Raw genomic sequence first — 26,541 nt, 5'->3', positions numbered from 1 at the left:
TTCAAAGGCAGATCAAAGACGCCCTAACCATCTTAATCTCCAATGCCACTTTCCAGATATTTCTCTATAGGATTACATTCAGTCTAGCTCAAAAATCAAGCCTCTTAAACTCAGGAATTAGTGAGTCCCGGCTGGTGCATATGCGTTATTTTAAACATAGCTTGCTCTAATTACAAAACTTGAAAAACCTTTCAAAAGCAACGCTAAAAAGCCTTACTTGTGTTTGGTTATGATGTCCATTTCCAGTTCCTAAACCAAAGCTCTGGATTACCTCTATCCCAAAAAATAATTGCTTCACGAAGCAATTGCATTTGTAAACAACTTTCACTTACGTCAATTGCGTCCTTAAAAGCTGTTCTTTCTTTAAACCTAACATCAGGCCTGACAACGTGTTTGCAGGAATGTACAATCTCATTTCTGGGAATACAGTTTGAGTCACTGCAAAGACCGATTATATGATTTCTAAGTATGAAAATCTTTCAGTTGAAATGTTACCCAAAGGTAAACGTGGGAAACTGCAAAGTGTGATTGTTCCCAGGAGATAATAATCTTTTGACAATGCACTTGTGTGGAGACACCAAAGGGGAACTAGTACTTTAGAGGTTTCATACAAGAGTGCCACACCAGTCATTTGGATTTATGTCCCGGCTGCTCAAGTGACCTTTTATTCTTAACATCCCACTTTATGTTTTCAGTTTTTGAAGAGTGTTGTTTCAAAGGCAGATCAAAGACGCCCTAACCATCTTAATCTCCAATGCCACTTTCCAGATATTTCTCTATAGGATTACATTCAGTCTAGCTCAAAAATCAAGCCTCTTAAACTCAGGAATTAGTGATAGGTCGCTAAGCTTAATATCTCAGCTGAAGGATCTAAAACTGAACAAAGCGCATGCATTAGAGCAAAAGTAAATGATACCCAGAGAACAGCTGAGTAGATAAACTGCAAGATATCCAATTTACAAATATTCTCTCTAGAAAGTGGTCATTTGTGATACCTTGAAATTCTATCCAGGAACGCTCTAGCTGGTTTGCAAAAGCCCATTTTCTGGTCATGACTTGAGCTTCCCTATGTCTTCACCACAATATGTATTTCATTAAAACTTTACATTTAAGGGAATGCAACCCTGTAAAGAAAGGTCTGGATATTGAGGCATCAGGACTTGAGCTTATCCAGAAAAGGCATAGGGCACCAGTAGTGTAGGGGTATCATGCAAGATTCCCATTCTTGCGACCTGGGTTCGAGTCCCGGCTGGTGCATATGCGTTATTTTAAACATAGCTTGCTCTAATTACAAAACTTGAAAAACCTTTCAAAAGCAACGCTAAAAAGCCTTACTTGTGTTTGGTTATGATGTCCATTTCCAGTTCCTAAACCAAAGCTCTGGATTACCTCTATCCCAAAAAATAATTGTTTCACGAAGCAATTGCATTTGTAAACAACTTTCACTTACGTCAATTGCGTCCTTAAAAGCTGTTCTTTCTTTAAACCTAACATCAGGCCTGACAACGTGTTTGCAGGAATGTACAATCTCATTTCTGGGAATACAGTTTGAGTCACTGCAAAGACCGATTATATGATTTCTAAGTACGAAAATCTTTCAGTTGAAATGTTACCCAAAGGTAAACGTGGGAAACTCCAAAGTGTGATTGTTCCCAGGAGATAATAATCTTTTGACAATGCACTTGTGTGGAGACACCAAAGGGGAACTAGTACTTTAGAGGTTTCATACAAGAGTGCCACACCAGTCATTTGGATTTATGTCCCGGCTGCTCAAGTGACCTTTTATTCTTAACATCCCACTTTATGTTTTCAGTTTTTGAAGAGTGTTGTTTCAAAGGCAGATCAAAGACGCCCTAACCATCTTAATCTCCAATGCCACTTTCCAGATATTTCTCTATAGGATTACATTCAGTCTAGCTCAAAAATCAAGCCTCTTAAACTCAGGAATTAGTGATAGGTCGCTAAGCTTAATATCTCAGCTGAAGGATCTAAAACTGAACAAAGCGCATGCATTAGAGCAAAAGTAAATGATACCCAGAGAACAGCTGAGTAGATAAACTGCAAGATATCCAATTTACAAATATTCTCTCTAGAAAGTGGTCATTTGTGATACCTTGAAATTCTATCCAGGAACGCTCTAGCTGGTTTGCAAAAGCCCATGTTTCTGGTCATGGTTTGCAGCATTGAAAAAAAACACTTTCCTATGTTTTCATCACAAATTGCATTCAATTAAATGTTTTCTTCACAAGTTGCATTTAGGGAATGCAACCCTGTAGAGAAAGGTCTGGATATTGACCCATCATGACTTGAGCTTCCCTATGTCTTCACCACAATATGTATTTCATTAAAACTTTACATTTAAGGGAATGCAACCCTGTAAAGAAAGGTCTGGATATTGAGGCATCAGGACTTGAGCTTATCCAGAAAAGGCATAGGGCACCAGTAGTGTAGGGGTATCATGCAAGATTCCCATTCTTGCGACCCGGGTTCGAGTCCCGGCTGGTGCATATGCGTTATTTTAAACATAGCTTGCTCTAATTACAAAACTTGAAAAACCTTTCAAAAGCAACGCTAAGCCTTATGCCCCGTACACACGATCCGAAAATCGTACGAAAAATGCCGCATTCGAAACGATCGTACGATAATCGGATCGTTAGTACAGAGCTTTCGAGAGCCGATCAGGACAGTTCATCCGATATTATTCTATCGGACATGCACGGAAATTTTTTCCGTACGATGCCCGATCGTACGATTTTCGTTTAATCGGTACAGCTATCGTTCGAAAATGCAATACAAATGCATTGCAACACATGACATCGTTTCCGAATTTTTATTCTGTCGTACGGGAATTTTCGGGACTTTAGTAAACTCATCAGATTCGATGTGAGATTAGCAGGCAAACAAAAACGGACGATCATTCGTCCGATATTCGGATCGTGTGTATGGGGCTTTACTTGTGTTTGGTTATGATGTCCATTTCCAGTTCCTAAACCAAAGCTCTGGATTACCTCTATCCCAAAAAATAATTGTTTCACGAAGCAATTGCATTTGTAAACAACTTTCACTTACGTCAATTGCGTCCTTAAAAGCTGTTCTTTCTTTAAACCTAACATCAGGCCTGACAACGTGTTTGCAGGAATGTACAATCTCATTTCTGGGAATACAGTTTGAGTCACTGCAAAGACCGATTATATGATTTCTAAGTACGAAAATCTTTCAGTTGAAATGTTACCCAAAGGTAAACGTGGGAAACTGCAAAGTGTGATTGTTCCCAGGAGATAATAATCTTTTGACAATGCACTTGTGTGGAGACACCAAAGGGGAACTAGTACTTTAGAGGTTTCATACAAGAGTGCCACACCAGTCATTTGGATTTATGTCCCGGCTGCTCAAGTGACCTTTTATTCTTAACATCCCACTTTATGTTTTCAGTTTTTGAAGAGTGTTGTTTCAAAGGCAGATCAAAGACGCCCTAACCATCTTAATCTCCAATGCCACTTTCCAGATATTTCTCTATAGGATTACATTCAGTCTAGCTCAAAAATCAAGCCTCTTAAACTCAGGAATTAGTGATAGGTCGCTAAGCTTAATATCTCAGCTGAAGGATCTAAAACTGAACAAAGCGCATGCATTAGAGCAAAAGTAAATGATACCCAGAGAACAGCTGAGTAGATAAACTGCAAGATATCCAATTTACAAATATTCTCTCTAGAAAGTGGTCATTTGTGATACCTTGAAATTCTATCCAGGAACGCTCTAGCTGGTTTGCAAAAGCCCATGTTTCTGGTCATGGTTTGCAGCATTGAAAAAAAACACTTTCCAATGTTTTCATCACAAATTGCATTCAATTAAATGTTTTCTTCACAAGTTGCATTTAGGGAATGCAACCCTGTAGAGAAAGGTCTGGATATTGACCCATCATGACTTGAGCTTCCCTATGTCTTCACCACAATATGTATTTCATTAAAACTTTACATTTAAGGGAATGCAACCCTGTAAAGAAAGGTCTGGATATTGAGGCATCAGGACTTGAGCTTATCCAGAAAAGGCATAGGGCACCAGTAGTGTAGGGGTATCATGCAAGATTCCCATTCTTGCGACCCGGGTTCGAGTCCCGGCTGGTGCATATGCGTTATTTTAAACATAGCTTGCTCTAATTACAAAACTTGAAAAACCTTTCAAAAGCAACGCTAAAAAGCCTTACTTGTGTTTGGTTATGATGTCCATTTCCAGTTCCTAAACCAAAGCTCTGGATTACCTCTATCCCAAAAAATAATTGTTTCACGAAGCAATTGCATTTGTAAACAACTTTCACTTACGTCAATTGCGTCCTTAAAAGCTGTTCTTTCTTTAAACCTAACATCAGGCCTGACAACGTGTTTGCAGGAATGTACAATCTCATTTCTGGGAATACAGTTTGAGTCACTGCAAAGACCGATTATATGATTTCTAAGTACGAAAATCTTTCAGTTGAAATGTTACCCAAAGGTAAACGTGGGAAACTGCAAAGTGTGATTGTTCCCAGGAGATAATAATCTTTTGACAATGCACTTGTGTGGAGACACCAAAGGGGAACTAGTACTTTAGAGGTTTCATACAAGAGTGCCACACCAGTCATTTGGATTTATGTCCCGGCTGCTCAAGTGACCTTTTATTCTTAACATCCCACTTTATGTTTTCAGTTTTTGAAGAGTGTTGTTTCAAAGGCAGATCAAAGACGCCCTAACCATCTTAATCTCCAATGCCACTTTCCAGATATTTCTCTATAGGATTACATTCAGTCTAGCTCAAAAATCAAGCCTCTTAAACTCAGGAATTAGTGATAGGTCGCTAAGCTTAATATCTCAGCTGAAGGATCTAAAACTGAACAAAGCGCATGCATTAGAGCAAAAGTAAATGATACCCAGAGAACAGCTGAGTAGATAAACTGCAAGATATCCAATTTACAAATATTCTCTCTAGAAAGTGGTCATTTGTGATACCTTGAAATTCTATCCAGGAACGCTCTAGCTGGTTTGCAAAAGCCCATGTTTCTGGTCATGGTTTGCAGCATTGAAAAAAAACACTTTCCTATGTTTTCATCACAAATTGCATTCAATTAAATGTTTTCTTCACAAGTTGCATTTAGGGAATGCAACCCTGTAGAGAAAGGTCTGGATATTGACCCATCATGACTTGAGCTTCCCTATGTCTTCACCACAATATGTATTTCATTAAAACTTTACATTTAAGGGAATGCAACCCTGTAAAGAAAGGTCTGGATATTGAGGCATCAGGACTTGAGCTTATCCAGAAAAGGCATAGGGCACCAGTAGTGTAGGGGTATCATGCAAGATTCCCATTCTTGCGACCCGGGTTCGAGTCCCGGCTGGTGCATATGCGTTATTTTAAACATAGCTTGCTCTAATTACAAAACTTGAAAAACCTTTCAAAAGCAACGCTAAAAAGCCTTACTTGTGTTTGGTTATGATGTCCATTTCCAGTTCCTAAACCAAAGCTCTGGATTACCTCTATCCCAAAAAATAATTGCTTCACGAAGCAATTGCATTTGTAAACAACTTTCACAAAGAGAAAAAGTATAACCATATGCTTTAAAAAAAATACACTTACGTCAATTGCATCCTTAAAAGCTGTTCTTTCTTTAAACCTAACATCAGGCCTGACAACGTGTTTGCAGGAATGTACCATCTCATTTCTGGGAATACAGTTTGAGTCACTGCAAAGACCGATTATATGATTTCTAAGTACGAAAATCTTTCAGTTGAAATGTTACCCAAAGGTAAACGTGGGAAACTGCAAAGTGTGATTGTTCCCAGGAGATAATAATCTTTTGACAATGCACTTGTGTGGAGACACCAAAGGGGAACTAGTACTTTAGAGGTTTCATACAAGAGTGCCACACCAGTCATTTGGATTTATGTCCCGGCTGCTCAAGTGACCTTTTATTCTTAACATCCCACTTTATGTTTTCAGTTTTTGAAGAGTGTTGTTTCAAAGGCAGATCAAAGACGCCCTAACCATCTTAATCTCCAATGCCACTTTCCAGATATTTCTCTATAGGATTACATTCAGTCTAGCTCAAAAATCAAGCCTCTTAAACTCAGGAATTAGTGATAGGTCGCTAAGCTTAATATCTCAGCTGAAGGATCTAAAACTGAACAAAGCGCATGCATTAGAGCAAAAGTAAATGATACCCAGAGAACAGCTGAGTAGATAAACTGCAAGATATCCAATTTACAAATATTCTCTCTAGAAAGTGGTCATTTGTGATACCTTGAAATTCTATCCAGGAACGCTCTAGCTGGTTTGCAAAAGCCCATGTTTCTGGTCATGGTTTGCAGCATTGAAAAAAAACACTTTCCTATGTTTTCATCACAAATTGCATTCAATTAAATGTTTTCTTCACAAGTTGCATTTAGGGAATGCAACCCTGTAGAGAAAGGTCTGGATATTGACCCATCATGACTTGAGCTTCCCTATGTCTTCACCACAATATGTATTTCATTAAAACTTTACATTTAAGGGAATGCAACCCTGTAAAGAAAGGTCTGGATATTGAGGCATCAGGACTTGAGCTTATCCAGAAAAGGCATAGGGCACCAGTAGTGTAGGGGTATCATGCAAGATTCCCATTCTTGCGACCCGGGTTCGAGTCCCGGCTGGTGCATATGCGTTATTTTAAACATAGCTTGCTCTAATTACAAAACTTGAAAAACCTTTCAAAAGCAACGCTAAAAAGCCTTACTTGTGTTTGGTTATGATGTCCATTTCCAGTTCCTAAACCAAAGCTCTGGATTACCTCTATCCCAAAAAATAATTGCTTCACGAAGCAATTGCATTTGTAAACAACTTTCACAAAGAGAAAAAGTATAACCATATGCTTTAAAAAAAAATACACTTACGTCAATTGCATCCTTAAAAGCTGTTCTTTCTTTAAACCTAACATCAGGCCTGACAACGTGTTTGCAGGAATGTACCATCTCATTTCTGGGAATACAGTTTGAGTCACTGCAAAGACCGATTATATGATTTCTAAGTACGAAAATCTTTCAGTTGAAATGTTACCCAAAGGTAAACGTGGGAAACTGCAAAGTGTGATTGTTCCCAGGAGATAATAATCTTTTGACAATGCACTTGTGTGGAGACACCAAAGGGGAACTAGTACTTTAGAGGTTTCATACAAGAGTGCCACACCAGTCATTTGGATTTATGTCCCGGCTGCTCAAGTGACCTTTTATTCTTAACATCCCACTTTATGTTTTCAGTTTTTGAAGAGTGTTGTTTCAAAGGCAGATCAAAGACGCCCTAACCATCTTAATCTCCAATGCCACTTTCCAGATATTTCTCTATAGGATTACATTCAGTCTAGCTCAAAAATCAAGCCTCTTAAACTCAGGAATTAGTGATAGGTCGCTAAGCTTAATATCTCAGCTGAAGGATCTAAAACTGAACAAAGCGCATGCATTAGAGCAAAAGTAAATGATACCCAGAGAACAGCTGAGTAGATAAACTGCAAGATATCCAAATTACAAATATTCTCTCTAGAAAGTGGTCATTTGTGATACCTTGAAATTCTATCCAGGAACACTCTAGCTGGTTTGCAAAAGCCCATGTTTCTGGTCATGGTTTGCAGCATTGAAAAGAAACACTTTCCTATGTTTTCATCACAAATTGCATTCAATTAAATGTTTTCTTCACAAGTTGCATTTAGGGAATGCAACCCTGTAGAGAAAGGTCTGGATATTGACCCATCATGACTTGAGCTTCCCTATGTCTTCACCACAATATGTATTTCATTAAAACTTTACATTTAAGGGAATGCAACCCTGTAAAGAAAGGTCTGGATATTGAGGCATCAGGACTTGAGCTTATCCAGAAAAGGCATAGGGCACCAGTAGTGTAGGGGTATCATGCAAGATTCCCATTCTTGCGACCCGGGTTCGAGTCCCGGCTGGTGCATATGCGTTATTTTAAACATAGCTTGCTCTAATTACAAAATTTGAAAAACCTTTCAAAAGCAACGTTAAAAAGCCTTACTTGTGTTTGGTTATGATGTCCATTTCCAGTTCCTAAACCAAATCTCTGGATTACCTCTATCCCAAAAAATAATTGGTTCACGAAGCAATTGCATTTGTAAACAACTTTCACAAAGAGAAAAAGTATAACCATATGCTTTAAAAAAAATACACTTACGTCAATTGCGTCCTTAAAAGCTGTTCTTTCTTTAAACCTAACATCAGGCCTGACAACGTGTTTGCAGGAATGTACAATCTCATTTCTGGGAATACAGTTTGAGTCACTGCAAAGACCGATTATATGATTTCTAAGTACGAAAATCTTTCAGTTGAAATGTTACCCAAAGGTAAACGTGGGAAACTGCAAAGTGTGATTGTTCCCAGGAGATAATAATCTTTTGACAATGCACTTGTGTGGAGACACCAAAGGGGAACTAGTACTTTAGAGGTTTCATACAAGAGTGCCACACCAGTCATTTGGATTTATGTCCCGGCTGCTCAAGTGACCTTTTATTCTTAACATCCCACTTTATGTTTTCAGTTTTTGAAGAGTGTTGTTTCAAAGGCAGATCAAAGACGCCCTAACCATCTTAATCTCCAATGCCACTTTCCAGATATTTCTCTATAGGATTACATTCAGTCTAGCTCAAAAATCAAGCCTCTTAAACTCAGGAATTAGTGAGTCCCGGCTGGTGCATATGCGTTATTTTAAACATAGCTTGCTCTAATTACAAAACTTGAAAAACCTTTCAAAAGCAACGCTAAAAAGCCTTACTTGTGTTTGGTTATGATGTCCATTTCCAGTTCCTAAACCAAAGCTCTGGATTACCTCTATCCCAAAAAATAATTGCTTCACGAAGCAATTGCATTTGTAAACAACTTTCACTTACGTCAATTGCGTCCTTAAAAGCTGTTCTTTCTTTAAACCTAACATCAGGCCTGACAACGTGTTTGCAGGAATGTACAATCTCATTTCTGGGAATACAGTTTGAGTCACTGCAAAGACCGATTATATGATTTCTAAGTATGAAAATCTTTCAGTTGAAATGTTACCCAAAGGTAAACGTGGGAAACTGCAAAGTGTGATTGTTCCCAGGAGATAATAATCTTTTGACAATGCACTTGTGTGGAGACACCAAAGGGGAACTAGTACTTTAGAGGTTTCATACAAGAGTGCCACACCAGTCATTTGGATTTATGTCCCGGCTGCTCAAGTGACCTTTTATTCTTAACATCCCACTTTATGTTTTCAGTTTTTGAAGAGTGTTGTTTCAAAGGCAGATCAAAGACGCCCTAACCATCTTAATCTCCAATGCCACTTTCCAGATATTTCTCTATAGGATTACATTCAGTCTAGCTCAAAAATCAAGCCTCTTAAACTCAGGAATTAGTGATAGGTCGCTAAGCTTAATATCTCAGCTGAAGGATCTAAAACTGAACAAAGCGCATGCATTAGAGCAAAAGTAAATGATACCCAGAGAACAGCTGAGTAGATAAACTGCAAGATATCCAATTTACAAATATTCTCTCTAGAAAGTGGTCATTTGTGATACCTTGAAATTCTATCCAGGAACGCTCTAGCTGGTTTGCAAAAGCCCATTTTCTGGTCATGACTTGAGCTTCCCTATGTCTTCACCACAATATGTATTTCATTAAAACTTTACATTTAAGGGAATGCAACCCTGTAAAGAAAGGTCTGGATATTGAGGCATCAGGACTTGAGCTTATCCAGAAAAGGCATAGGGCACCAGTAGTGTAGGGGTATCATGCAAGATTCCCATTCTTGCGACCTGGGTTCGAGTCCCGGCTGGTGCATATGCGTTATTTTAAACATAGCTTGCTCTAATTACAAAACTTGAAAAACCTTTCAAAAGCAACGCTAAAAAGCCTTACTTGTGTTTGGTTATGATGTCCATTTCCAGTTCCTAAACCAAAGCTCTGGATTACCTCTATCCCAAAAAATAATTGTTTCACGAAGCAATTGCATTTGTAAACAACTTTCACTTACGTCAATTGCGTCCTTAAAAGCTGTTCTTTCTTTAAACCTAACATCAGGCCTGACAACGTGTTTGCAGGAATGTACAATCTCATTTCTGGGAATACAGTTTGAGTCACTGCAAAGACCGATTATATGATTTCTAAGTACGAAAATCTTTCAGTTGAAATGTTACCCAAAGGTAAACGTGGGAAACTGCAAAGTGTGATTGTTCCCAGGAGATAATAATCTTTTGACAATGCACTTGTGTGGAGACACCAAAGGGGAACTAGTACTTTAGAGGTTTCATACAAGAGTGCCACACCAGTCATTTGGATTTATGTCCCGGCTGCTCAAGTGACCTTTTATTCTTAACATCCCACTTTATGTTTTCAGTTTTTGAAGAGTGTTGTTTCAAAGGCAGATCAAAGACGCCCTAACCATCTTAATCTCCAATGCCACTTTCCAGATATTTCTCTATAGGATTACATTCAGTCTAGCTCAAAAATCAAGCCTCTTAAACTCAGGAATTAGTGATAGGTCGCTAAGCTTAATATCTCAGCTGAAGGATCTAAAACTGAACAAAGCGCATGCATTAGAGCAAAAGTAAATGATACCCAGAGAACAGCTGAGTAGATAAACTGCAAGATATCCAATTTACAAATATTCTCTCTAGAAAGTGGTCATTTGTGATACCTTGAAATTCTATCCAGGAACGCTCTAGCTGGTTTGCAAAAGCCCATGTTTCTGGTCATGGTTTGCAGCATTGAAAAAAAACACTTTCCTATGTTTTCATCACAAATTGCATTCAATTAAATGTTTTCTTCACAAGTTGCATTTAGGGAATGCAACCCTGTAGAGAAAGGTCTGGATATTGACCCATCATGACTTGAGCTTCCCTATGTCTTCACCACAATATGTATTTCATTAAAACTTTACATTTAAGGGAATGCAACCCTGTAAAGAAAGGTCTGGATATTGAGGCATCAGGACTTGAGCTTATCCAGAAAAGGCATAGGGCACCAGTAGTGTAGGGGTATCATGCAAGATTCCCATTCTTGCGACCCGGGTTCGAGTCCCGGCTGGTGCATATGCGTTATTTTAAACATAGCTTGCTCTAATTACAAAACTTGAAAAACCTTTCAAAAGCAACGCTAAGCCTTATGCCCCGTACACACGATCCGAAAATCGTACGAAAAATGCCGCATTCGAAACGATCGTACGATAATCGGATCGTTAGTACAGAGCTTTCGAGAGCCGATCAGGACAGTTCATCCGATATTATTCTATCGGACATGCACGGAAATTTTTTCCGTACGATGCCCGATCGTACGATTTTCGTTTAATCGGTACAGCTATCGTTCGAAAATGCAATACAAATGCATTGCAACACATGACATCGTTTCCGAATTTTTATTCTGTCGTACGGGAATTTTCGGGACTTTAGTAAACTCATCAGATTCGATGTGAGATTAGCAGGCAAACAAAAACGGACGATCATTCGTCCGATATTCGGATCGTGTGTATGGGGCTTTACTTGTGTTTGGTTATGATGTCCATTTCCAGTTCCTAAACCAAAGCTCTGGATTACCTCTATCCCAAAAAATAATTGTTTCACGAAGCAATTGCATTTGTAAACAACTTTCACTTACGTCAATTGCGTCCTTAAAAGCTGTTCTTTCTTTAAACCTAACATCAGGCCTGACAACGTGTTTGCAGGAATGTACAATCTCATTTCTGGGAATACAGTTTGAGTCACTGCAAAGACCGATTATATGATTTCTAAGTACGAAAATCTTTCAGTTGAAATGTTACCCAAAGGTAAACGTGGGAAACTGCAAAGTGTGATTGTTCCCAGGAGATAATAATCTTTTGACAATGCACTTGTGTGGAGACACCAAAGGGGAACTAGTACTTTAGAGGTTTCATACAAGAGTGCCACACCAGTCATTTGGATTTATGTCCCGGCTGCTCAAGTGACCTTTTATTCTTAACATCCCACTTTATGTTTTCAGTTTTTGAAGAGTGTTGTTTCAAAGGCAGATCAAAGACGCCCTAACCATCTTAATCTCCAATGCCACTTTCCAGATATTTCTCTATAGGATTACATTCAGTCTAGCTCAAAAATCAAGCCTCTTAAACTCAGGAATTAGTGATAGGTCGCTAAGCTTAATATCTCAGCTGAAGGATCTAAAACTGAACAAAGCGCATGCATTAGAGCAAAAGTAAATGATACCCAGAGAACAGCTGAGTAGATAAACTGCAAGATATCCAATTTACAAATATTCTCTCTAGAAAGTGGTCATTTGTGATACCTTGAAATTCTATCCAGGAACGCTCTAGCTGGTTTGCAAAAGCCCATGTTTCTGGTCATGGTTTGCAGCATTGAAAAAAAACACTTTCCAATGTTTTCATCACAAATTGCATTCAATTAAATGTTTTCTTCACAAGTTGCATTTAGGGAATGCAACCCTGTAGAGAAAGGTCTGGATATTGACCCATCATGACTTGAGCTTCCCTATGTCTTCACCACAATATGTATTTCATTAAAACTTTACATTTAAGGGAATGCAACCCTGTAAAGAAAGGTCTGGATATTGAGGCATCAGGACTTGAGCTTATCCAGAAAAGGCATAGGGCACCAGTAGTGTAGGGGTATCATGCAAGATTCCCATTCTTGCGACCCGGGTTCGAGTCCCGGCTGGTGCATATGCGTTATTTTAAACATAGCTTGCTCTAATTACAAAACTTGAAAAACCTTTCAAAAGCAACGCTAAAAAGCCTTACTTGTGTTTGGTTATGATGTCCATTTCCAGTTCCTAAACCAAAGCTCTGGATTACCTCTATCCCAAAAAATAATTGTTTCACGAAGCAATTGCATTTGTAAACAACTTTCACTTACGTCAATTGCGTCCTTAAAAGCTGTTCTTTCTTTAAACCTAACATCAGGCCTGACAACGTGTTTGCAGGAATGTACAATCTCATTTCTGGGAATACAGTTTGAGTCACTGCAAAGACCGATTATATGATTTCTAAGTACGAAAATCTTTCAGTTGAAATGTTACCCAAAGGTAAACGTGGGAAACTGCAAAGTGTGATTGTTCCCAGGAGATAATAATCTTTTGACAATGCACTTGTGTGGAGACACCAAAGGGGAACTAGTACTTTAGAGGTTTCATACAAGAGTGCCACACCAGTCATTTGGATTTATGTCCCGGCTGCTCAAGTGACCTTTTATTCTTAACATCCCACTTTATGTTTTCAGTTTTTGAAGAGTGTTGTTTCAAAGGCAGATCAAAGACGCCCTAACCATCTTAATCTCCAATGCCACTTTCCAGATATTTCTCTATAGGATTACATTCAGTCTAGCTCAAAAATCAAGCCTCTTAAACTCAGGAATTAGTGATAGGTCGCTAAGCTTAATATCTCAGCTGAAGGATCTAAAACTGAACAAAGCGCATGCATTAGAGCAAAAGTAAATGATACCCAGAGAACAGCTGAGTAGATAAACTGCAAGATATCCAATTTACAAATATTCTCTCTAGAAAGTGGTCATTTGTGATACCTTGAAATTCTATCCAGGAACGCTCTAGCTGGTTTGCAAAAGCCCATGTTTCTGGTCATGGTTTGCAGCATTGAAAAAAAACACTTTCCTATGTTTTCATCACAAATTGCATTCAATTAAATGTTTTCTTCACAAGTTGCATTTAGGGAATGCAACCCTGTAGAGAAAGGTCTGGATATTGACCCATCATGACTTGAGCTTCCCTATGTCTTCACCACAATATGTATTTCATTAAAACTTTACATTTAAGGGAATGCAACCCTGTAAAGAAAGGTCTGGATATTGAGGCATCAGGACTTGAGCTTATCCAGAAAAGGCATAGGGCACCAGTAGTGTAGGGGTATCATGCAAGATTCCCATTCTTGCGACCCGGGTTCGAGTCCCGGCTGGTGCATATGCGTTATTTTAAACATAGCTTGCTCTAATTACAAAACTTGAAAAACCTTTCAAAAGCAACGCTAAAAAGCCTTACTTGTGTTTGGTTATGATGTCCATTTCCAGTTCCTAAACCAAAGCTCTGGATTACCTCTATCCCAAAAAATAATTGCTTCACGAAGCAATTGCATTTGTAAACAACTTTCACAAAGAGAAAAAGTATAACCATATGCTTTAAAAAAAATACACTTACGTCAATTGCATCCTTAAAAGCTGTTCTTTCTTTAAACCTAACATCAGGCCTGACAACGTGTTTGCAGGAATGTACCATCTCATTTCTGGGAATACAGTTTGAGTCACTGCAAAGACCGATTATATGATTTCTAAGTACGAAAATCTTTCAGTTGAAATGTTACCCAAAGGTAAACGTGGGAAACTGCAAAGTGTGATTGTTCCCAGGAGATAATAATCTTTTGACAATGCACTTGTGTGGAGACACCAAAGGGGAACTAGTACTTTAGAGGTTTCATACAAGAGTGCCACACCAGTCATTTGGATTTATGTCCCGGCTGCTCAAGTGACCTTTTATTCTTAACATCCCACTTTATGTTTTCAGTTTTTGAAGAGTGTTGTTTCAAAGGCAGATCAAAGACGCCCTAACCATCTTAATCTCCAATGCCACTTTCCAGATATTTCTCTATAGGATTACATTCAGTCTAGCTCAAAAATCAAGCCTCTTAAACTCAGGAATTAGTGATAGGTCGCTAAGCTTAATATCTCAGCTGAAGGATCTAAAACTGAACAAAGCGCATGCATTAGAGCAAAAGTAAATGATACCCAGAGAACAGCTGAGTAGATAAACTGCAAGATATCCAATTTACAAATATTCTCTCTAGAAAGTGGTCATTTGTGATACCTTGAAATTCTATCCAGGAACGCTCTAGCTGGTTTGCAAAAGCCCATGTTTCTGGTCATGGTTTGCAGCATTGAAAAAAAACACTTTCCTATGTTTTCATCACAAATTGCATTCAATTAAATGTTTTCTTCACAAGTTGCATTTAGGGAATGCAACCCTGTAGAGAAAGGTCTGGATATTGACCCATCATGACTTGAGCTTCCCTATGTCTTCACCACAATATGTATTTCATTAAAACTTTACATTTAAGGGAATGCAACCCTGTAAAGAAAGGTCTGGATATTGAGGCATCAGGACTTGAGCTTATCCAGAAAAGGCATAGGGCACCAGTAGTGTAGGGGTATCATGCAAGATTCCCATTCTTGCGACCCGGGTTCGAGTCCCGGCTGGTGCATATGCGTTATTTTAAACATAGCTTGCTCTAATTACAAAACTTGAAAAACCTTTCAAAAGCAACGCTAAAAAGCCTTACTTGTGTTTGGTTATGATGTCCATTTCCAGTTCCTAAACCAAAGCTCTGGATTACCTCTATCCCAAAAAATAATTGCTTCACGAAGCAATTGCATTTGTAAACAACTTTCACAAAGAGAAAAAGTATAACCATATGCTTTAAAAAAAAATACACTTACGTCAATTGCATCCTTAAAAGCTGTTCTTTCTTTAAACCTAACATCAGGCCTGACAACGTGTTTGCAGGAATGTACCATCTCATTTCTGGGAATACAGTTTGAGTCACTGCAAAGACCGATTATATGATTTCTAAGTACGAAAATCTTTCAGTTGAAATGTTACCCAAAGGTAAACGTGGGAAACTGCAAAGTGTGATTGTTCCCAGGAGATAATAATCTTTTGACAATGCACTTGTGTGGAGACACCAAAGGGGAACTAGTACTTTAGAGGTTTCATACAAGAGTGCCACACCAGTCATTTGGATTTATGTCCCGGCTGCTCAAGTGACCTTTTATTCTTAACATCCCACTTTATGTTTTCAGTTTTTGAAGAGTGTTGTTTCAAAGGCAGATCAAAGACGCCCTAACCATCTTAATCTCCAATGCCACTTTCCAGATATTTCTCTATAGGATTACATTCAGTCTAGCTCAAAAATCAAGCCTCTTAAACTCAGGAATTAGTGATAGGTCGCTAAGCTTAATATCTCAGCTGAAGGATCTAAAACTGAACAAAGCGCATGCATTAGAGCAAAAGTAAATGATACCCAGAGAACAGCTGAGTAGATAAACTGCAAGATATCCAATTTACAAATATTCTCTCTAGAAAGTGGTCATTTGTGATACCTTGAAATTCTATCCAGGAACGCTCTAGCTGGTTTGCAAAAGCCCATGTTTCTGGTCATGGTTTGCAGCATTGAAAAAAAACACTTTCCTATGTTTTCATCACAAATTGCATTCAATTAAATGTTTTCTTCACAAGTTGCATTTAGGGAATGCAACCCTGTAGAGAAAGGTCTGGATATTGACCCATCATGACTTGAGCTTCCCTATGTCTTCACCACAATATGTATTTCATTAAAACTTTACATTTAAGGGAATGCAACCCTGTAAAGAAAGGTCTGGATATTGAGGCATCAGGACTTGAGCTTATCCAGAAAAGGCATAGGGCACCAGTAGTGTAGGGGTATCATGCAAGATTCCCATTCTTGCGACCCGGGTTCGAGTCCCGGCTGGTGCATATGCGTTATTTTAAACATAGCTTGCTCTAATTACAAAACTTGAAAAACCTTTCAAAAGCAACGCTAAAAAGCCTTACTTGTGTTTGGTTATGATGTCCATTTCCAGTTCCTAAACCAAAGCTCTGGATTACCTCTATCCCAAAAAATAATTGCTTCACGAAGCAATTGCATTTGTAAACAACTTTCACAAAGAGAAAAAGTATAACCATATGCTTTAAAAAAAATACACTTACGTCAATTGCATCCTTAAAAGCTGTTCTTTCTTTAAACCTAACATCAGGCCTGACAACGTGTTTGCAGGAATGTACAATCTCATTTCTGGGAATACAGTTTGAGTCACTGCAAAGACCGATTATATGATTTCTAAGTATGAAAATCTTTCAGTTGAAATGTTACCCAAAGGTAAACGTGGGAAACTGCAAAGTGTGATTGTTCCCAGGAGATAATAATCTTTTGACAATGCACTTGTGTGGAGACACCAAAGGGGAACTAGTACTTTAGAGGTTTCATACAAGAGTGCCACACCAGTCATTTGGATTTATGTCCCGGCTGCTCAAGTGACCTTTTATTCTTAACATCCCACTTTATGTTTTCAGTTTTTGAAGAGTGTTGTTTCAAAGGCAGATCAAAGACGCCCTAACCATCTTAATCTCCAATGCCACTTTCCAGATATTTCTCTATAGGATTACATTCAGTCTAGCTCAAAAATCAAGCCTCTTAAACTCAGGAATTAGTGATAGGTCGCTAAGCTTAATATCTCAGCTGAAGGATCTAAAACTGAACAAAGCGCATGCATTAGAGCAAAAGTAAATGATACCCAGAGAACAGCTGAGTAGATAAACTGCAAGATATCCAATTTACAAATATTCTCTCTAGAAAGTGGTCATTTGTGATACCTTGAAATTCTATCCAGGAACGCTCTAGCTGGTTTGCAAAAGCCCATGTTTCTGGTCATGGTTTGCAGCATTGAAAAAAAACACTTTCCTATGTTTTCATCACAAATTGCATTCAATTAAATGTTTTCTTCACAAGTTGCATTTAGGGAATGCAACCCTGTAGAGAAAGGTCTGGATATTGACCCATCATGACTTGAGCTTCCCTATGTCTTCACCACAATATGTATTTCATTAAAACTTTACATTTAAGGGAATGCAACCCTGTAAAGAAAGGTCTGGATATTGAGGCATCAGGACTTGAGCTTATCTAGAAAAGGCATAGGGCACCAGTAGTGTAGGGGTATCATGCAAGATTCCCATTCTTGCGACCCGGGTTCGAGTCCCGGCTGGTGCATATGCGTTATTTTAAACATAGCTTGCTCTAATTACAAAACTTGAAAAACCTTTCAAAAGCAACGCTAAAAAGCCTTACTTGTGTTTGGTTATGATGTCCATTTCCAGTTCCTAAACCAAAGCTCTGGATTACCTCTATCCCAAAAAATAATTGCTTCACGAAGCAATTGCATTTGTAAACAACTTTCACAAAGAGAAAAAGTATAACCATATGCTTTAAAAAAAATACACTTACGTCAATTGCATCCTTAAAAGCTGTTCTTTCTTTAAACCTAACATCAGGCCTGACAACGTGTTTGCAGGAATGTACCATCTCATTTCTGGGAATACAGTTTGAGTCACTGCAAAGACCGATTATATGATTTCTAAGTACGAAAATCTTTCAGTTGAAATGTTACCCAAAGGTAAACGTGGGAAACTGCAAAGTGTGATTGTTCCCAGGAGATAATAATCTTTTGACAATGCACTTGTGTGGAGACACCAAAGGGGAACTAGTACTTTAGAGGTTTCATACAAGAGTGCCACACCAGTCATTTGGATTTATGTCCCGGCTGCTCAAGTGACCTTTTATTCTTAACATCCCACTTTATGTTTTCAGTTTTTGAAGAGTGTTGTTTCAAAGGCAGATCAAAGACGCCCTAACCATCTTAATCTCCAATGCCACTTTCCAGATATTTCTCTATAGGATTACATTCAGTCTAGCTCAAAAATCAAGCCTCTTAAACTCAGGAATTAGTGATAGGTCGCTAAGCTTAATATCTCAGCTGAAGGATCTAAAACTGAACAAAGCGCATGCATTAGAGCAAAAGTAAATGATACCCAGAGAACAGCTGAGTAGATAAACTGCAAGATATCCAATTTACAAATATTCTCTCTAGAAAGTGGTCATTTGTGATACCTTGAAATTCTATCCAGGAACGCTCTAGCTGGTTTGCAAAAGCCCATTTTCTGGTCATGACTTGAGCTTCCCTATGTCTTCACCACAATATGTATTTCATTAAAACTTTACATTTAAGGGAATGCAACCCTGTAAAGAAAGGTCTGGATATTGAGGCATCAGGACTTGAGCTTATCCAGAAAAGGCATAGGGCACCAGTAGTGTAGGGGTATCATGCAAGATTCCCATTCTTGCGACCTGGGTTCGAGTCCCGGCTGGTGCATATGCGTTATTTTAAACATAGCTTGCTCTAATTACAAAACTTGAAAAACCTTTCAAAAGCAACGCTAAAAAGCCTTACTTGTGTTTGGTTATGATGTCCATTTCCAGTTCCTAAACCAAAGCTCTGGATTACCTCTATCCCAAAAAATAATTGTTTCACGAAGCAATTGCATTTGTAAACAACTTTCACTTACGTCAATTGCGTCCTTAAAAGCTGTTCTTTCTTTAAACCTAACATCAGGCCTGACAACGTGTTTGCAGGAATGTACAATCTCATTTCTGGGAATACAGTTTGAGTCACTGCAAAGACCGATTATATGATTTCTAAGTACGAAAATCTTTCAGTTGAAATGTTACCCAAAGGTAAACGTGGGAAACTGCAAAGTGTGATTGTTCCCAGGAGATAATAATCTTTTGACAATGCACTTGTGTGGAGACACCAAAGGGGAACTAGTACTTTAGAGGTTTCATACAAGAGTGCCACACCAGTCATTTGGATTTATGTCCCGGCTGCTCAAGTGACCTTTTATTCTTAACATCCCACTTTATGTTTTCAGTTTTTGAAGAGTGTTGTTTCAAAGGCAGATCAAAGACGCCCTAACCATCTTAATCTCCAATGCCACTTTCCAGATATTTCTCTATAGGATTACATTCAGTCTAGCTCAAAAATCAAGCCTCTTAAACTCAGGAATTAGTGATAGGTCGCTAAGCTTAATATCTCAGCTGAAGGATCTAAAACTGAACAAAGCGCATGCATTAGAGCAAAAGTAAATGATACCCAGAGAACAGCTGAGTAGATAAACTGCAAGATATCCAATTTACAAATATTCTCTCTAGAAAGTGGTCATTTGTGATACCTTGAAATTCTATCCAGGAACGCTCTAGCTGGTTTGCAAAAGCCCATGTTTCTGGTCATGGTTTGCAGCATTGAAAAAAAACACTTTCCTATGTTTTCATCACAAATTGCATTCAATTAAATGTTTTCTTCACAAGTTGCATTTAGGGAATGCAACCCTGTAGAGAAAGGTCTGGATATTGACCCATCATGACTTGAGCTTCCCTATGTCTTCACCACAATATGTATTTCATTAAAACTTTACATTTAAGGGAATGCAACCCTGTAAAGAAAGGTCTGGATATTGAGGCATCAGGACTTGAGCTTATCCAGAAAAGGCATAGGGCACCAGTAGTGTAGGGGTATCATGCAAGATTCCCATTCTTGCGACCCGGGTTCGAGTCCCGGCTGGTGCATATGCGTTATTTTAAACATAGCTTGCTCTAATTACAAAACTTGAAAAACCTTTCAAAAGCAACGCTAAGCCTTACTTGTGTTTGGTTATGATGTCCATTTCCAGTTCCTAAACCAAAGCTCTGGATTACCTCTATCCCAAAAAATAATTGTTTCACGAAGCAATTGCATTTGTAAACAACTTTCACTTACGTCAATTGCGTCCTTAAAAGCTGTTCTTTCTTTAAACCTAACATCAGGCCTGACAACGTGTTTGCAGGAATGTACAATCTCATTTCTGGGAATACAGTTTGAGTCACTGCAAAGACCGATTATATGATTTCTAAGTACGAAAATCTTTCAGTTGAAATGTTACCCAAAGGTAAACGTGGGAAACTGCAAAGTGTGATTGTTCCCAGGAGATAATAATCTTTTGACAATGCACTTGTGTGGAGACACCAAAGGGGAACTAGTACTTTAGAGGTTTCATACAAGAGTGCCACACCAGTCATTTGGATTTATGTCCCGGCTGCTCAAGTGACCTTTTATTCTTAACATCCCACTTTATGTTTTCAGTTTTTGAAGAGTGTTGTTTCAAAGGCAGATCAAAGACGCCCTAACCATCTTAATCTCCAATGCCACTTTCCAGATATTTCTCTATAGGATTACATTCAGTCTAGCTCAAAAATCAAGCCTCTTAAACTCAGGAATTAGTGATAGGTCGCTAAGCTTAATATCTCAGCTGAAGGATCTAAAACTGAACAAAGCGCATGCATTAGAGCAAAAGTAAATGATACCCAGAGAACAGCTGAGTAGATAAACTGCAAGATATCCAATTTACAAATATTCTCTCTAGAAAGTGGTCATTTGTGATACCTTGAAATTCTATCCAGGAACGCTCTAGCTGGTTTGCAAAAGCCCATGTTTCTGGTCATGGTTTGCAGCATTGAAAAAAAACACTTTCCAATGTTTTCATCACAAATTGCATTCAATTAAATGTTTTCTTCACAAGTTGCATTTAGGGAATGCAACCCTGTAGAGAAAGGTCTGGATATTGACCCATCATGACTTGAGCTTCCCTATGTCTTCACCACAATATGTATTTCATTAAAACTTTACATTTAAGGGAATGCAACCCTGTAAAGAAAGGTCTGGATATTGAGGCATCAGGACTTGAGCTTATCCAGAAAAGGCATAGGGCACCAGTAGTGTAGGGGTATCATGCAAGATTCCCATTCTTGCGACCCGGGTTCGAGTCCTGGCTGGTGCATATGCGTTATTTTAAACATAGCTTGCTCTAATTACAAAACTTGAAAAACCTTTCAAAAGCAACGCTAAAAAGCCTTACTTGTGTTTGGTTATGATGTCCATTTCCAGTTCCTAAACCAAAGCTCTGGATTACCTCTATCCCAAAAAATAATTGCTTCACGAAGCAATTGCATTTGTAAACAACTTTCACAAAGAGAAAAAGTATAACCATATGCTTTAAAAAAAATACACTTACGTCAATTGCGTCCTTAAAAGCTGTTCTTTCTTTAAACCTAACATCAGGCCTGACAACGTGTTTGCAGGAATGTACAATCTCATTTCTGGGGATACAGCTTGAGTCACTGCAAAGACCGATTATATGATTTCTAAGTACGAAAATCTTTCAGTTGAAATGTTACCCAAAGGTAAACGTGGGAAACTGCAAAGTGTGATTGTTCCCAGGAGATAATAATCTTTTGACAATGCACTTGTGTGGAGACACCAAAGGGGAACTAGTACTTTAGAGGTTTCATACAAGAGTGCCACACCAGTCATTTGGATTTATGTCCTGGCTGCTCAAGTGACCTTTTATTCTTAACATCCCACTTTATGTTCTCAGTTTTTGAAGAGTGTTGTTTCAAAGGCAGATCAAAGACGCCCTAACCATCTTAATCTCCAATGCCACTTTCCAGATATTTCTCTATAGGATTACATTCAGTCTAGCTCAAAAATCAAGCCTCTTAAACTCAGGAATTAGTGATAGGTCGCTAAGCTTAATATCTCAGCTGAAGGATCTAAAACTGAACAAAGCGCATGCATTAGAGCAAAAGTAAATGATACCCAGAGAACAGCTGAGTAGATAAACTGCAAGATATCCAATTTACAAATATTCTCTCTAGAAAGTGGTCATTTGTGATACCTTGAAATTCTATCCAGGAACGCTCTAGCTGGTTTGCAAAAGCCCATGTTTCTGGTCATGGTTTGCAGCATTGAAAAGAAACACTTTCCTATGTTTTCATCACAAATTGCATTCAATTAAATGTTTTCTTCACAAGTTGCATTTAGGGAATGCAACCCTGTAGAGAAAGGTCTGGATATTGACCCATCATGACTTGAGCTTCCCTATGTCTTCACCACAATATGTATTTCATTAAAACTTTACATTTAAGGGAATGCAACCCTGTAAAGAAAGGTCTGGATATTGAGGCATCAGGACTTGAGCTTATCCAGAAAAGGCATAGGGCACCAGTAGTGTAGGAGTATCATGCAAGATTCCCATTCTTGCGACCCGGGTTTGAGTCCCGGCTGGTGCATATGCGTTATTTTAAACATAGCTTGCTCTAATTACAAAACTTGAAAAACCTTTCAAAAGCAACGCTAAAAAGCCTTACTTGTGTTTGGTTATGATGTCCATTTCCAGTTCCTAAACCAAAGCTCTGGATTACCTCTATCCCAAAAAATAATTGCTTCACGAAGCAATTGCATTTGTAAACAACTTTCACAAAGAGAAAAAGTATAACCATATGCTTTAAAAAAAATACACTTACGTCAATTGCGTCCTTAAAAGCTGTTCTTTCTTTAAACCTAACATCAGGCCTGACAACGTGTTTGCAGGAATGTACAATCTCATTTCTGGGGATACAGCTTGAGTCACTGCAAAGACCGATTATATGATTTCTTTTTTTCATTCAAAGTTTTATTGAGATAGGTACAGGAAAAATAAAAATAAAACATAGTGCACAGTGCTTCCATCGCAGATGCAACTGCGTATATTGTTTTTCATATATAACATGTACGCATAAGGTTGCTAACATTTATGAAATAATTAGTTCTAGTTTAGGAACTGAATTCGCAAAACATTTCAAGTATGGTTAAACCTTTCAGTTGAATTAAACATTACTGTAGTGAGCTGACGTGGAACACACTTGGTCATTTCGCAAGAACAATTATAGCCTGAATCATTAGTTGAAAATTATTAATAGCTTCAAATTCAGCTTGAGCTGGTATAAACATCTGTCTTCTTAATTGGTATAAAGGATGTGCTCATTGTAGGAAGATTAAAGAAGGTAAAGATTTAGAGAAGAGAGGTCAAGTTAGGTAATAGGAGGTAACGTACATATGGTATCATAGTGAATTACTTAAATCATATAAGGATCTTTCAGAGGACAATTTCAGGTATCAATTCCAGGTGTATCATCCCCGTGTGAGTCAGCACTTTGTGCATATTTGAAGATCAACCATGGTTGCCAGGTTTTGTGGAACCTTTCAATGTTGCCTGTATCTTGCGCCAAAGTGTCTTCCATCTCATAGATTTTGTTTATTTTTTTCACCCATTCGTCAATAGATGGAGCTCGGGTAGAGTTCCAATGTAAGGGGATCAGTGATTTGGCTGCGTTTAGCAGGTGCTTTGTTAGGGAGTGTTTATAGAGTTTAAGGGAAAATTTGGTTATATGTAGCAAGCAGCAGGCTGCATTCAGTGTTATCCTTGTTTCAGTGATTTTTTTGATTAGTCTACATACTTCATTCCAGAAGGGCTCAATCTTGGGACAATGCCACCAGATGTGCGCTAGAGACCCCCTTTCCGATAGGCATCTCCAGCACAAATCGGATTTCTGTTTATCCCATTTGTGTAATTTGTCGGGTGTGTTATACCAACGTGTCAGCAGTTTGTAACTTGTTTCTTGAAGTTTTGTGCTGATGGAACATTTGTGTGTTAATATGCAGGCATACCTCCATTGTTGATCCGTTATTTCTTCTTTTAGTTCCTCTGACCATCTCCTCCTGTGTCCACTCCCACCTGTTGCTCCCGCATATCTCAGCCAGGAATATGCTACCGAAGTAGTCCTGTCGAGTGGCTTCCCTTCTCTGCAAGCCGATTCTAGAGCTGTCAGGGGTCTACATAGTTGTTGGTCGTTTTTAAATTTACCTAAATAGCTCCTTATTTGAAAGTAAGTCCATTGTCTCATACGGGGTAGGTTTTTTTCTGATTTAAGTAGTGACCATTCTCTAAATTTATTGTCTGTGTAGCAGTCACCGGCCAGCAGAGGAACGTTCTGCATCGGCGGTTGGAGTGTCTGGTTGTGCATGCCTGGCAAAAAGTCAGGGTTGTCCAACAGCGGTGTCAGGGGGCTTGGTAGTGTAGTAAGCTCTTTTTGTTTTGCTATGGTATTAATGATTCGCAAGGTCGTGCCGGTGATTGGGTTTTTGCGTAGTACATGCGGGTAACTATTTAGGGTAACCCATGGCGAAAACTTCAATGGGTATGTGGATAACTCCGCTTCTAAGGCAACCCAATCTTTCGTGTGGTCATGGCAGTGCCAATCAATGACTCCCGCTATGTGTGATGCATAATAGCAGTGCTGAAAGTTTGGTAGGTTGATGCCTCCTAGATCTTTAGGTTTTGTTAGTGTGGTTAGTTTGACTCTTGTTTTTTTGTGGTGCCATAGGAACTTCGAAATTAAAGAGTTTAGGGCTCTGAAGAATTTTTGGGGGATCTCGATCGGTAGGGTGCGTGTTAGGTAGAGGAATTTGGGCAGTATCACCATTTTCACTATTGCTGCTCTGCCAAACCATGAGAAGAACCCCTCATTCCACCTCACGAGATCTGTCCTGTATCCCTGAAGGAGGGGCATGAAGTTTCTCTCAAAAATGGAGCTTATCTGTGGCATGAGCCAAGTCCCTAGGTATTTCAATGTATTCGGATCCCATCGAAATTGGGAGTTGGTCTTGGTCTGTGTAAGCAGTCTTTCTGTAAGGGAAATGTTTAAAGCTTCAGATTTTGTGTAATTTATTTTTAAGTTGGATATATACCCATAATTAGCGAATTCTTGTAAGAGGTTGGGGAGGGTTATTGTCGGGTTGGTGAGGAAGAATAAGAGGTCGTCAGCATAGGCTGCCACCTTATATTCTCTGTCTTTGATCTGAAATCCATGAATTGCTGTGTTGCGTTGGACTGATCTAATGAAGGGTTCCAGGGATAGGATAAATAATAGGGGCGAAAGGGGACATCCTTGTCTGGTCCCGTTAGTAATGTGGACCTTTTTAGAGAGTATGCCATTTATTTTCAGTTCCGCTGAAGGGTTTTGATAAAGAGCGGAGATCCAAGCCATCATATGCGGACCCAAACCAACTCGTCTACATACAGTCAGCATGAAATCCCATGCTACTCGATCGAAGGCCTTCTCCGCGTCAGTTGATAGGAGAAAACCCTCGATCTTTCGCAATTTCACTGCATGAGTGAGCAGCAGTGCTTTGGTTACATTATCCTTGGCCTCTCTGCCCGGCATGAAACCCACCTGTTCCATACCTATCAGATTCGGCAATAGTGGGCCCATCCTCAAAGCAAGCACCTTAGCAAACAATTTGACATCTAAATTCAATAGAGAGATGGGTCGATAACTAGCGCATTCTCTGGGGTCTTTACCCATTTTTGGTATAACCGTGATGTGCGCTGCTAATAAATCTGGGGTTACTGCTCTCGAGTTAGAAAGTGTGTTCAAGGCGTCTTTTAAAGGATTAGTGAGAATGTCTATAAAGGTCTTATAGTAGGTGGCTGAGAACCCATCTGGGCCCGGACTTTTACCTGATTTGAGTTGTTTAATGGCTTGTTTGATTTCAAATGAAGAGATTGGGGTTTCTAGTAGATCTATGTCAGATTTCGCTAGAGTTGGGAGTCCACTGTTGATTATGTAGTCCAGCATGATTTGTGTTCGGTCTCCGGTCATATGTGGCTGCCTGTGCTGTGGAGGTAGGTTGTATAACTTTGTGTAGAAATCATGGAAGTGATTGGCTATAGCCTCTGATGCAATATCTAGTTTCCCTTGCTTGTTTCTAATGCCCGCAATATTGTTGGTTGAATTTTGTTCTCTTAGAGCTCTCGCCAGGAACCTACCGGCCTTGTCTCCTGACTCATAATAAATTCGTTTTTTGAAAAATAGCATCCGTTTGGCTCTAGAGTCAAGCATCTGTTGTAGCTCTTTCCTGGCTTCTAATAGGCTCCCGGCTGAAGCTACAGAGAGGGACTGTTTGTGCAATCGTTCCAAAGTTTCAATTTGGTCAATCAGTTTCTTTATTTTGGTGTCTCT

The 26,541-nt window shown here is 38.9% G+C and overlaps 17 non-coding genes across 17 annotated transcripts; all 17 read left to right on the top strand.

Moving 5' to 3' along the window:
* Window positions 1–1,186: 1,186 nt before the first annotated feature.
* On the top strand, window positions 1,187–1,257 carry TRNAG-CCC (transfer RNA glycine (anticodon CCC)). Its single transcript has one exon. It is a non-coding gene; the product is annotated as a tRNA-Gly (tRNA).
* Window positions 1,258–2,436: 1,179 nt separating this feature from the next.
* On the top strand, window positions 2,437–2,507 carry TRNAG-CCC (transfer RNA glycine (anticodon CCC)). The gene has a single exon. It is a non-coding gene; the product is annotated as a tRNA-Gly (tRNA).
* A 1,548-nt stretch (window positions 2,508–4,055) lies between these two features.
* On the top strand, window positions 4,056–4,126 carry TRNAG-CCC (transfer RNA glycine (anticodon CCC)). Its single transcript has one exon. It is a non-coding gene; the product is annotated as a tRNA-Gly (tRNA).
* A 1,179-nt stretch (window positions 4,127–5,305) lies between these two features.
* On the top strand, window positions 5,306–5,376 carry TRNAG-CCC (transfer RNA glycine (anticodon CCC)). Its single transcript has one exon. It is a non-coding gene; the product is annotated as a tRNA-Gly (tRNA).
* A 1,220-nt stretch (window positions 5,377–6,596) lies between these two features.
* On the top strand, window positions 6,597–6,667 carry TRNAG-CCC (transfer RNA glycine (anticodon CCC)). Its single transcript has one exon. It is a non-coding gene; the product is annotated as a tRNA-Gly (tRNA).
* A 1,221-nt stretch (window positions 6,668–7,888) lies between these two features.
* Window positions 7,889–7,959, top strand: TRNAG-CCC (transfer RNA glycine (anticodon CCC)). Its single transcript has one exon. It is a non-coding gene; the product is annotated as a tRNA-Gly (tRNA).
* Window positions 7,960–9,759: 1,800 nt separating this feature from the next.
* TRNAG-CCC (transfer RNA glycine (anticodon CCC)) lies at window positions 9,760–9,830 on the top strand. The gene has a single exon. It is a non-coding gene; the product is annotated as a tRNA-Gly (tRNA).
* A 1,179-nt stretch (window positions 9,831–11,009) lies between these two features.
* On the top strand, window positions 11,010–11,080 carry TRNAG-CCC (transfer RNA glycine (anticodon CCC)). The gene has a single exon. It is a non-coding gene; the product is annotated as a tRNA-Gly (tRNA).
* A 1,548-nt stretch (window positions 11,081–12,628) lies between these two features.
* On the top strand, window positions 12,629–12,699 carry TRNAG-CCC (transfer RNA glycine (anticodon CCC)). The gene has a single exon. It is a non-coding gene; the product is annotated as a tRNA-Gly (tRNA).
* Window positions 12,700–13,878: 1,179 nt separating this feature from the next.
* TRNAG-CCC (transfer RNA glycine (anticodon CCC)) lies at window positions 13,879–13,949 on the top strand. The gene has a single exon. It is a non-coding gene; the product is annotated as a tRNA-Gly (tRNA).
* Window positions 13,950–15,169: 1,220 nt separating this feature from the next.
* Window positions 15,170–15,240, top strand: TRNAG-CCC (transfer RNA glycine (anticodon CCC)). Its single transcript has one exon. It is a non-coding gene; the product is annotated as a tRNA-Gly (tRNA).
* Window positions 15,241–16,461: 1,221 nt separating this feature from the next.
* On the top strand, window positions 16,462–16,532 carry TRNAG-CCC (transfer RNA glycine (anticodon CCC)). Its single transcript has one exon. It is a non-coding gene; the product is annotated as a tRNA-Gly (tRNA).
* A 1,220-nt stretch (window positions 16,533–17,752) lies between these two features.
* On the top strand, window positions 17,753–17,823 carry TRNAG-CCC (transfer RNA glycine (anticodon CCC)). Its single transcript has one exon. It is a non-coding gene; the product is annotated as a tRNA-Gly (tRNA).
* A 1,088-nt stretch (window positions 17,824–18,911) lies between these two features.
* TRNAG-CCC (transfer RNA glycine (anticodon CCC)) lies at window positions 18,912–18,982 on the top strand. Its single transcript has one exon. It is a non-coding gene; the product is annotated as a tRNA-Gly (tRNA).
* A 1,179-nt stretch (window positions 18,983–20,161) lies between these two features.
* Window positions 20,162–20,232, top strand: TRNAG-CCC (transfer RNA glycine (anticodon CCC)). Its single transcript has one exon. It is a non-coding gene; the product is annotated as a tRNA-Gly (tRNA).
* A 1,176-nt stretch (window positions 20,233–21,408) lies between these two features.
* Window positions 21,409–21,479, top strand: TRNAG-CCC (transfer RNA glycine (anticodon CCC)). The gene has a single exon. It is a non-coding gene; the product is annotated as a tRNA-Gly (tRNA).
* Window positions 21,480–22,699: 1,220 nt separating this feature from the next.
* Window positions 22,700–22,770, top strand: TRNAG-CCC (transfer RNA glycine (anticodon CCC)). Its single transcript has one exon. It is a non-coding gene; the product is annotated as a tRNA-Gly (tRNA).
* The last annotated feature ends 3,771 nt before the right edge of the window (window positions 22,771–26,541 follow it).

The sequence above is a fragment of the Aquarana catesbeiana genome, linkage group LG08 (assembly GCF_042186555.1).
Source record: "Aquarana catesbeiana isolate 2022-GZ linkage group LG08, ASM4218655v1, whole genome shotgun sequence".
NCBI lineage: Eukaryota > Metazoa > Chordata > Amphibia > Anura > Ranidae > Aquarana > Aquarana catesbeiana.
Note: the sequence above shows the minus strand (reverse complement) of the source record. Positions and strands in the feature narration are given on the sequence as shown.